At 38.4% G+C, this 10,768-nt stretch overlaps 1 protein-coding gene across 5 annotated transcripts in view; it reads right to left on the reverse strand.

Annotated features, from left to right (window-relative positions):
• Window positions 1-10,486, reverse strand: part of slc20a2 (solute carrier family 20 member 2) — a 71,585-nt gene extending 61,099 nt beyond the window's left edge. For 2 of the 5 annotated variants that reach the window (XM_022671095.2, XM_022671093.2), the window contains exon 1: window positions 10,294-10,486. The gene's annotated coding sequence lies outside the window, so the exon portion shown is untranslated. Of the gene's footprint in view, window positions 1-5,215; window positions 5,353-10,293 lie in introns of all 5 variants that reach the window. The other 3 variants (XM_007231604.4, XM_015600842.3, XM_007231603.4) reach the window with 3 other exon arrangements.
• Between the last annotated feature and the right edge of the window lie 282 nt (window positions 10,487-10,768).

The raw sequence follows: 10,768 nt of genomic DNA on the forward strand, positions 1-10,768 counted from the left end.
TAGATACATATCTTATTAAACTGTATACAAAGAGCATTTAGGAAATTTTGAATTCAACCAGGATGTTTTTCTTTTACAGTGGTGCAAAAGATAAATATTAGATTTGGTAATTTAATTGTTGAAGGAATGATCCAATATGACATATATATATGTGAGTGTCTTCATGATTAACAGATAATAAAAGGGGAAATTAAAGGAAAGTGCTTAATCAATAGGATGATGATCAAGTGTGAGTGGGCAGAGCACTGTTATATTTAAAGATTGTGTTCAAACTGAGAAAATTAAAGATCATGATTAACCAAGAGGTCACAAAGAAACAAAAGGTAACTCCTAAGCAACTAAAGGCCTTTCTCACAATGGCTCTAAAAACTTGGAGCTGCTCACCTACAGTTTGCTAATGTTAGAAAGTTAAATGGACGGATAAGACCAAAAAAAAAGGTAATTTTGGTATAAATTAGAAGCGGTACATTTGGATGAATGAAAACCCTGGATTCCAGCATTGCAAACTTATCTTGTCTGTAGAACATGGAGGTAGTAGTAGAACTGTTTGGGCTCGTTATCCTAGCTAGCAGTGAACAATGGATTCAGAATTATACCAGCCGATTCAACAAAAATTGTCAGGACATCTGCCCAGAAAATGAATCCCAAGAGAATGTGGGTTAGCACACAAACATTTTACCATATAATGATTAAAGAATATTAAAGTTAATGTTTTGAAATGTCCAAATCCTCCAACACAACAGAGTTGAACATGTTTGGTGCAAACAAATCTGCCAAAATTCCTCCAAGCCGATGTGCAGGACTAAAACATACCAAAAGCTAAAAATTATACATTTTTATCACCCACATATTAATATTGAATCATTTTCCTCAAAAAACAAAGGATACTGGCTAGTACTTTGTCTAATTGTTTGATTTAATTCTCATTTTACATTTAAAAAATGATAAAAAAAAAAAAAATTTAAGCACAAATCAAAAAAATTCTAGAGGGTATAAAAACTTTAAAGCAATGCATCTTACAATGGTTTGCAAGATTAGAAAAAGGTCTATCTGCCAGCCCCACCACAGCAATCTGCCTGCTACTCCCAAAAACAAATTTTAAACCGAGCAACAGTTTGCTGTATTCTTGTTTTTTTTCTATTCACACAGAAAATTGCCATGATGATTCATATAATCATGGCCATTCACTAAAATAAATCACACTGACTGAGAGCATTTCTTTCTAATACAAAGTGGTCTGCTGAACGTCTATTCATCCGAAGGAACAGGGAGTATGTACACAAGCAGGCTGGTCCTCTAACCTGCCCACACAAATTGAAGACTTCCACCGCTTCCTGCCACTCAAACAAGCAGAAAAATGCAAAATTCCCCAAGCCACGTGAACACGTGCCTCCCCGCTTCAGTGTAGGACAAAACAAACTTGTACGAGCAGGACAATTAAGTTAGCGAATTGACTGGAACAGCGTGATGTCTAGCAAGCTGAGACTAGTCTTTTTCCACCACCCAGCTGTTACAAAGTGAAGTTAAGAGAAACACACTGCTGTGTAAACAATCTCTTTTACTCTTTGACACACCCTTACTAGTAGAATTGCACAAGGTCGTGTCCTATCTACTCTGCTCTTTAGAAACACGAAATTAGAAACCATTTTCTGTCTATCACGAGACCACCAGCATGTTGTGCATTATAATTAGCTGTGGAGTGTAAATAATGAATGGCTGACAGATGTGGCTATAACAACTGTATAATTACTCTAGGCCTTTTAACTGCTCGTGATTAGCTAAACACTCGATCACAAAAAAAGAGAAAGAAACCTGCCTGATGTAACAGACAAATGGAAAACAGGAGAAACCATTATAACATGGCTATTTTAGGCCAGTCACAAAAATTGAATTATTTATACTAGTGGTACAATATGTTGACATGGTCAACAATACCTGGTATATTTATTTTGCATGTTTAAAATGAGTGTCATATTGTGTCAATTGTGAAAATACAATGTTATTCTTATTTGAAGATCAGTATATGCAACTGATATATTGCTGATATTATATCATAATCATGCAGTTAAAAATAGTTTAGGATGCATTTTTGCCGATTAGTAACACCTGCTAAAAGTGCACAGTATACATATTGCTTACATTTTGCTAATGTTAATTATCAGGTAATCAAACACACAAGTAAACACTAACACTTTACAATAAGGGAATATTAGCAGTACTTACAATATAATTAATAGGCATTAGCTATTTATCACTGCAGATTTCTTAAATAAGGTCTCATTTTATTCTTTTTTACAACATTCATGAGAATCTCTCTTAAGTAGTGTAAATTAATAATTAGTTGAGACATTATGTAACACTAAAAATACATTTTTTTTTTACTGTAGTGATTACTGTTATTTGTGAGCCTTATAAACTGTTACTGTAATTAAAGTACCGTAAATACTCAGGTCATATCCATATATTGTACTATAAAATGACAATGCAATCATCATGACTCATTGATCTCTTTTTATTGTGCCACTTTTTGTCTGTGGTAATATTTGATTTATATATCATTTGTTTATCTCATTAAAACATTACAATGTTTGAATTCTTCAATTAATTAAAAGATAATTAAAAAGGTGCAACTGCATTCATATGCTGCAATATTGTTATTATATCAATGACGTAATATGGTCTTAAAATGACAATAATATTCTTTATCACAATTGTTTCCTGGGACAATAAATCATCCAAAAAAATAATAATTACCGTGACAGGGCTGGACTATTTATTGTTTATGTAATTGTACTTTGACCCTCATGAGGCCTACTCATCAATCACTGGTAAGCACAGAAGCTGCATGCATCCTTTCTTCCTTTTACAGTAATTTTCCATTTCGTTTCCATGCTTATTTTTATGCCTCATTATCTGCTTAAGTAAATAAGTTATTGTGGACACCGGAAAAAACAATCTGGTTGCTATTTTTAAAAAATGTGGTCTTTTTTTTCCTTCCTCTATTGTAGAACATGATGCCCATTTGACAGAGCTGACAGAGCTGCCACTGACTGTATGCAGCAGAATGCCTGACATATCAATGACTTACTGTTCCTTTAGTGAGGCAAAAGGCTGGACAAATGGGCAATGTGCCCTCTCTCAAAAGGCCAGCCTGGGAGAAGATCGAGTGTTGTCTGGGATACACACAAGACTTTGGAAGGAGCTGTGGCATTCAGAGCACAGGGGGAGACTATGGAAAGTGCCGGGGCAGGAGCAACAGGGAGTGTGGCCGATGAATCACTTTCCACATTGTGGAAAAACTCCCATCTAGGGTTGTCACGATACCAAAATTTTGACTTCGATACCGATACCAACTGTAGTATCACGATTCTCGATACCAAAAAGATACTTGGAAGAAGAAAAAAAAACAATAAAAATATCTGAACATAAAATGTTTATTTTTGACTGAACTGGATTGAACACTGAACAATAGGTGCAAACGTTTTTATTCTAAAATGAAACATTTGTACAAAAAACAAGTTTCGTTATTATAACCTTAACTATAACATAATTATCTAAACACTTCCTAAAAACTAAAACTAAAACCAGAGGTAATGGTAGCCTGACTATGTGAACCTGACGGGCGGGCAGAAGTTAAGTTCTGAATAAGGAAAATAAAGAGACAGAAGAACATTACAATGTTATGTTCATTTTAACACTCACTGCTCCGTTTTATTAATCAACCGTTTACCGTTTTTAATAAGCAGTCGCTAGTAAATCTTAGTAAAGCTACAGACAGAGTGTATCTTGACTAACTCCACTAACCTGTCGACTTCTCAGCTCTTTGTAGAGATCAGGGTGCTTGTCTGCTAAATGAATGAGCGAAATATGATCAGAATTATGTTAAATAACACTGTAACATAGAAGCATAGAACTATTATTTAATTAAAATGATTTTTAAGAACAGCTAAACACAGTGCTGCAGGTCAAACGCGGAGGCGTTCACGTGCGAGAGAGAGAGAGAGAGAGAGAGAGAGAGAGACGGAGAGAGAGAGAGAGACACAGAGAGAGAGAGACACAGAGAGAAAGAGAGAGAGATTTGCGTGTTCTGATGTGAGCTACTCGTGCTCATATTCTAGTCCCACACATAATTCTGCAGCTCCCTCAGTGTTTTCTGTCGTATTTTGCGGCTAGCGCGAGCGCTTACAACTAACACCGCGGACCGCGAGGCGCTGCCGCGCTTGTGCCGAATCCGCTACTGAATCCGACTCCCGCTTCGCGGACAGAATCGGCACAACACCCCCCGCTGTACAACTGCGGGAGTGAAAACAGCGCTAATAAATAAAGTAGTTTAGTTTCACTTTCAGTTTTCCTTATTTTATTTACAAATAAAAATATAAATAAAAAACAGATGCTTACATCTCAGACTATTTTCCCACACTTCACTCCTCGCGCCCGTTTTGTCCACAAGTCGCGGACGAGAGACATCTGTTATTTTAGCCGTCGCCATTCTGCACTCGCTGCTGCTCTGCTGGCTTGCGCGTGAATCGATTCATTTGTTCAGAACACTAAGTTTATCTGAATCCTGCCACACCGACTGCTGCGGTGTGAATCAGTTCTTATGAACTGAATCAAATCGCGCCTACTAATTTGACTCATTTGAAGCTAGTGACTGGGCTATATACAGTATCGAAAGCATCGAACGCTAAAGAACCGAATCGTTTGTGATGACGTAGTATCGAAAAAGAATCGAACCTTCGGTACACCGTGCAACTCTACTCCCATCTGATCCTTTATTAGACATATAACTCACTACTGGACTGGACCGTCCCAAGCTCTGGGTGTAGGGTAGGAAAAGAAGCAGCCGTGCTTTATTGTGCTTTAAACTATTGTGAATCAAGCTTTAATCTTGTGACTGAATTAGCTAGATCCCAATAAGGTTTTTTTTTTTTTTTTAAAGTTGACATGACTGTTGGCCTTCTTTGTGTGTGAGCCAAGAGCAACCCAAGCCTTTATCTAAGTAAGCCCTGCTATATAAACAATGGCAGCCTGCTCTATGTGCTTCTGTCTCATTCAGGTATGTGCAACACGGCAGCAGGGGCATAGTCGCCCAGCACATGCTAGAACACGCTACCATGTGGGGCAGCTTGTGTTTGTGTATGTACCCAGTGGTGTGAAGGAGGGCACTCTTAGGAAGAGAATGGACTGACTGACTGACTGACTGTCTGTAACTGACTTTGGTTTGGTGTAGGCATTTGTTCCTCTTCTGCACTGTGTTGAGTCTATCTTGAAGGTCAGGGTGGGAGTTTAACCATAGAAGAAGACGTCTGGCAAGTTCTCACACAGATTCACAACGGCTCCCACATAACCTGTCTCAAAACGAGAAAAGGCATACTCACAAACAAAGCTTCTCACAGGTCCTAACTAACTTAGCCAGCTACCTCAGCAGCAGTGGAAATGTTTCCCCAACCTCTGTTAAAGTGAACTTAAAGGAACAACATGTACTAAATCACAGTTTTCTGCCCAACCCATCCTCCCAAAATGTGAAGCATGCACAGGTATGGGACACTGAACCTACACAAACAAGCACAAGACAAATTACAGAAGTTTCGCAATGGCAAGCAATGACAAGTCATAGACTGTGACTGAAAAGGATCCCTATTTACATTTTAGAGCACTATTGAGTACATCAGATATTTTTTTTCACATTTCTGAATGACCAAATTGTACAGTGGAAATCAAAGTCTTCTAAATCACAGTCAAACAGTCAAAAATTACTTCATAGCACAATAGCACATTACTTTTACTTTTTTAAAACTTATTGTGTTTACAAAGCTTTAAACATACACCAGCTAATGTAGATTTTTAAGAACTCTGTCATAGGGCTGAACGATTTTGGAAAATAATCTAATTGCAATTTTTTATCTATAAATTGCGATTGCGATTTAAAATGCGATTTTTTTTGTCTTCTCAAGTATTTTTCAACAACAGAAGCAATAAATCAATCTGTTTAATAATAAACAATGTCAGATTTATTTAAAGCACAGATAATAAAGCAAAAAAACTATGCTTTTCCTTTTCACCATTTGTTTTTTTATAGAAAAATAAATACATAAATAGCTTTTCCTTTTCACCATTTTTTTTTTATTAGGAAAAACAATAGATTGTTAACTTACTTTAACTTACTGCTCTCCAGCTAGTAACATCATGAAAAATTAAAGTGCAAAAAACATAAAGAGAATCTGCTTTAACCAACTCGTTATTTTCTGTATTTGAAGATGCAGCACTGGTCGTTGGCATTTTAGCCTTGCAAATACCACACGAGGCTTTGTGGTGTTTTTTAAATGCTGAAAAAGGTTTGTAGTGTTACCTCGCGTCGTAGCAACAGCAGCAAGGCACGTTTAGCACAGTACCTGACGTTGAGCAGCATCTTCTTTTTTAAAGCCAAAGTAATTCTACACAACTGATGTGTTCTGTCGAGCCTGAAGCCATTGTGCAACAAGGGCGTTTTCACACCTGTAGTTCGTTTCTAATGAGTTCGTTTACTTGGAGCGTTTTCTCGCTCTGTTCGGTCTGGTTTCCCATAGGCATAAATGTAAACGCACCAAAATGCGCATCAATAAACCACGCGAGCAGCCTGTGTCCTCTGATTGGTCAGAGCTGTCTGACACGGGAGTACATTAAATATAAATATACGAAAAAAGTAAATACAGCGAGAAGATTTTGTGTTCCAGCGCAAATATCTGTGCTTTAACACTGAACGCTGAAACGCTGCACTTTCAAACACAGTGTTTCTGCGTGCAGCGCAGATTTATACATAATAAACAGAGTCACGCGGCTGTGAGCTATGAATGCAGCGCAGATTTATACATAATAAACAGAGCAGTGAATGCAGCGCGTGCATGGACACAGTGTTTGTTCACAGCTGTGGTAATTAGCGTTATCTGGCTAATATATTAGTTTAAACTATGCTTGCTTTATCAGCAGTTTAGCTCAAATAAATGGCTTATATTTAATAGGTGGATCCGATCGAGACCGGATCACGTTCTCACCACAAGCGAACCGCTCCAGAGTTCGTTTGGTACCTAGAGGAGGTGGTCTCGGTCCGGTTCTTTTGATCCGCACCCGAGTGCGATTACTGTTTTTACACCTGCTCAATCGAACCGCACTAAAGTTACAAACGGACCAGAGTTCGTTTTAACCGGACCAAATAGTGCTGGTGTGAAAACGCCCTAAAGTGCGCTGTGTTGACTTCACTTCTCCACCTCCCTGCCTTCAGCTCGGGAATGCTCCGCTCGTCCTCGGCTTGGCTCGCTCCCAAGTCACGTGACCAGTCAAATCGCAGCCAGTGCGGTTAGAGAATCGCGTTTTAAAATATCGCGAGATTATCGCAAATGCAAGTAATCGTTCAGCCCTACTCTGTCAACTGTTACCTGTTCAGGAGAAAATGAGTAAGCTTAGAATCAGTCATGCAACTAGTTCTTCTGCGATATTTCCATAAACACTGTGTATCATAAAACTATTTATTAGTGAGGCCTACCAGCAAAATGGCTTCAATTTGCTCTGGAGCAATGGAAGAAGTTCATGTGGTCTGACGACTCCAGACCTTCCCTGTTCCACAGTGAGGTGTGCATCAGGCCAAGAGGAGAGGTGGCTGAAGTGATGCACCCACCATGCCTAGTGCCTACTGTACAAGCCTGTGTGTGCAGTGCTATGACTGTGGTTCAGCAACAGTATGTGCTCAAAGAATGAGGTCAGCTCACTGCCTGAATACACTGAATGACCAGGTTATTCCATCAATGGATTTTTTCTTTCCTGGTGGCACTATATGAGCAATTCACTATTATGATTTAGATATTTTGTTCTTACTTAAAAAAATTGAAGTTAAATGTAAAGGAAACTTTCTTATTTATTTTTCATAAAGCTTTAATAATAAACAAATAACAAATAGCTATTTTATTAAACACAAGGTGGCGAGTCTCAGAGATGTAAGTCCGGAAGGGACTAAGCGAAAAACAGTAGGTTCAGCGAAAAACAATAGGTAATTTAGAGGACCTCTGAGAAAAACACATACATGGGTGTTTCAGACAGAAATAAAATCCCCCCCATAAAAGAGAAAATTACCCCAGGACTCCCTGAGAAACTAATATCGTCCGGATAGGGTCTTTAGTATTTCAGTTAAGGTAAGGTGTAAAATACAAAAATCACTTTCACAAGTATTCTTTACAGATTTCTGACAGAAGCAAATGTTTATCTACTGATATTCACTCAGGCAGCTTCTATATGTAAATATGTACATTTAAACAGTAATTTCATTCATAAAAATAATTTGATTAACCGCCTAGCTCTAATTAGAATGTGTTTTTGCCCACACATGTACAGTACATTGTAAATTTAACATTGTAAATTTAATACTGAAGACATTAAGTTTATACAGGAACACATGTGGAATTATTTTGTAAACAACAAGTGCTAAACCAGAATATGTTTTATACTTTAGATTCTTCTAAGTAGCACATTTATCTCTGAGGACAGATCTGCACACTCTTGGTATTTTAATCTCAGTGTCTTCATGAGGGAGAGTCACCTGGAATATTTTTCTCAGCGTCTTGAAGGAGTTTCTGGGGGTGCTGAACAATAGTTACTGCTTTTCCTTCACAATGTGAAGCTCCAGGTCATCTAAAATCATCCTCTCAGTGGGGTTTAGTTTTAGGTTTAGGTAAGGGGATTGTGGAGAGCAAACACTTTCATTACTGTTTACTGCTTAATTCTCTAGGAAATATTTAATATTAATCTACAATGTAGACAATTTATTGAATAAAGAAGAACAATAAATTATGAGGTGTGCTCAAACTTTTGACTGGTACTCTGTATTGGTCCTTTAAAGCAAATTAAAAGGAAAAAATCGCTCTAAAAACGTTAGTACAGCGGTATCAGTCATAACGGTGTCAGTGCTGAAGATGTAGGCTAGGCTAACATTACTGTTTCCAACTAGAGCGAGAGAGAGTCGCGTGACACGGCACGCTAATTTCACGCACGCGTTCACCACAACGCCACGGACAACTGTATAACAGGCAGCGTGGGAACGTGTGGCGGTTAAAACCGTTACAGTCGTTTAAAAATTTAAACCGTAAATCTAAATTTAACCTGACAATTCAAATTTAAACCATAACAGTGTTTTAAATTAAGTGACCCGGTTTCGAAGGTTAACGGATTGTAATGATAACGTTAATAACGCGACTAAAGCGCTTAACAGTAACGTGTAGTGAAGTTACATACAGGTAAGTTAACTAACGTAAGGGCAGTGCTCACTGTTTAACGCTAACGTTCATAACACGATACGCCAAACAGTAACGTGTTGTTAAGTTACATACAGGTAACATCAATTTCACGTTAACTACTGACGTTATTTCGACGTATCCCAAATGTACGGTAAGTCTCATACACAAACCAAACCACAGACTGTATAACATATCTAGGTAAGCTAGAGGTTAGCTAGGTTACACTTGCTCTGTTTTGGTTCCATTGCATATTTTGATTTTTACCAACCTGTAAACAACGTTTATTTAACGTTGCCTCTTATTAAGCGGTTAGTGTTGAAATTTTTACACTAAACCTAGGTTCATTTAACTAACCTAGATAGCTTAAGGCTGAGTGGTTGAGGGTTTGGTGGTTTTAGGAGAAAGCTGCTCCCCTCAAATAATAATAAGTATTGATCATACTTGTTATTGTTAGATAGCTATAACAACCTATTTGTTTAAATACCCCTTTATACACTAGCTGTACAAATAGAGGTATAGTGGTACAAACGAGATATAGATTAGTTAGCTAGGTTAGGTTACATATTTAATGTAAATAAAGTTCAATACAAACAATATACTGCTAGGATATTATGAAACATCAACGCTGAATCAATGTTGAATCAACGTACAATCGATGTGCACGAAAAAATAAATACTGCCCCCATAAATAAACGTTGTTTTAATGCATTAGAGGTGGAAAATTAACGTTGATTCAACATGCTTTTGCTCTCCTGGTAATAGCTACAGTATCATCACGTATTGCCACCAGAACAGATTGGCAATCATGGCAATCACGTTGTCTGCTGGAGCAGAACCAAATCACACACTAGCTATAACCTAACTATATAACGTCTAAAAAAACGTTACTCCAACACATAGTTAGGTTAGCTAGATACCGCTACAACAAACCCAGCCGTGGTTCCTCACACAAACCACGAGTTCCTGCCACGCTCCGTCCACGAAACCTCGATTAAAATGCGGGTTTAATGCCAGCCAGCTGCATATTACTCACCCGTGTGAGAGAAATTAGTCCGTAAAGCACGAGGTCGTCCTCCCCAGCGGTGAAGGCTCCGGCAGTGAAGCGAGCCCCCCGTTTTTGAGGTAGTGTCTGAGTGGGAGCGCTGAGATTCCAGCACGCGTCTGTAATCGCAGCCTTCAGTCAAGCGACCATGTTGTCCTGACTGTTGCTTGTTCGCATCCGGGCGCTTTCCCGGTGGAGAGGGGCGGGGCTGGAGGAGGAGGAGGAGGAGGAGAAGAGGGAGAGGGAGGAGGAGTTTTTAAAAATTATAAGTTTCTTTGATTTTACCAAATTGAAAACCTCTGTAATATTATCAAGAGGAAGATGGATGATCACAAGCCATCCAACCAAGCTGAACTGCTTGAATTTTGGCACCAGGAGTGGCATAATGTTATCCAAAAGCATTGTTTAAGACTGGTGAAGGAGAACATGCCAAGATGCATGAAACCTGTGATTAAAAACCAGGGTT

The sequence above is a fragment of the Astyanax mexicanus genome, chromosome 12 (genome assembly GCF_023375975.1).
Source record: "Astyanax mexicanus isolate ESR-SI-001 chromosome 12, AstMex3_surface, whole genome shotgun sequence".
Lineage (NCBI taxonomy): Eukaryota > Metazoa > Chordata > Actinopteri > Characiformes > Acestrorhamphidae > Astyanax > Astyanax mexicanus.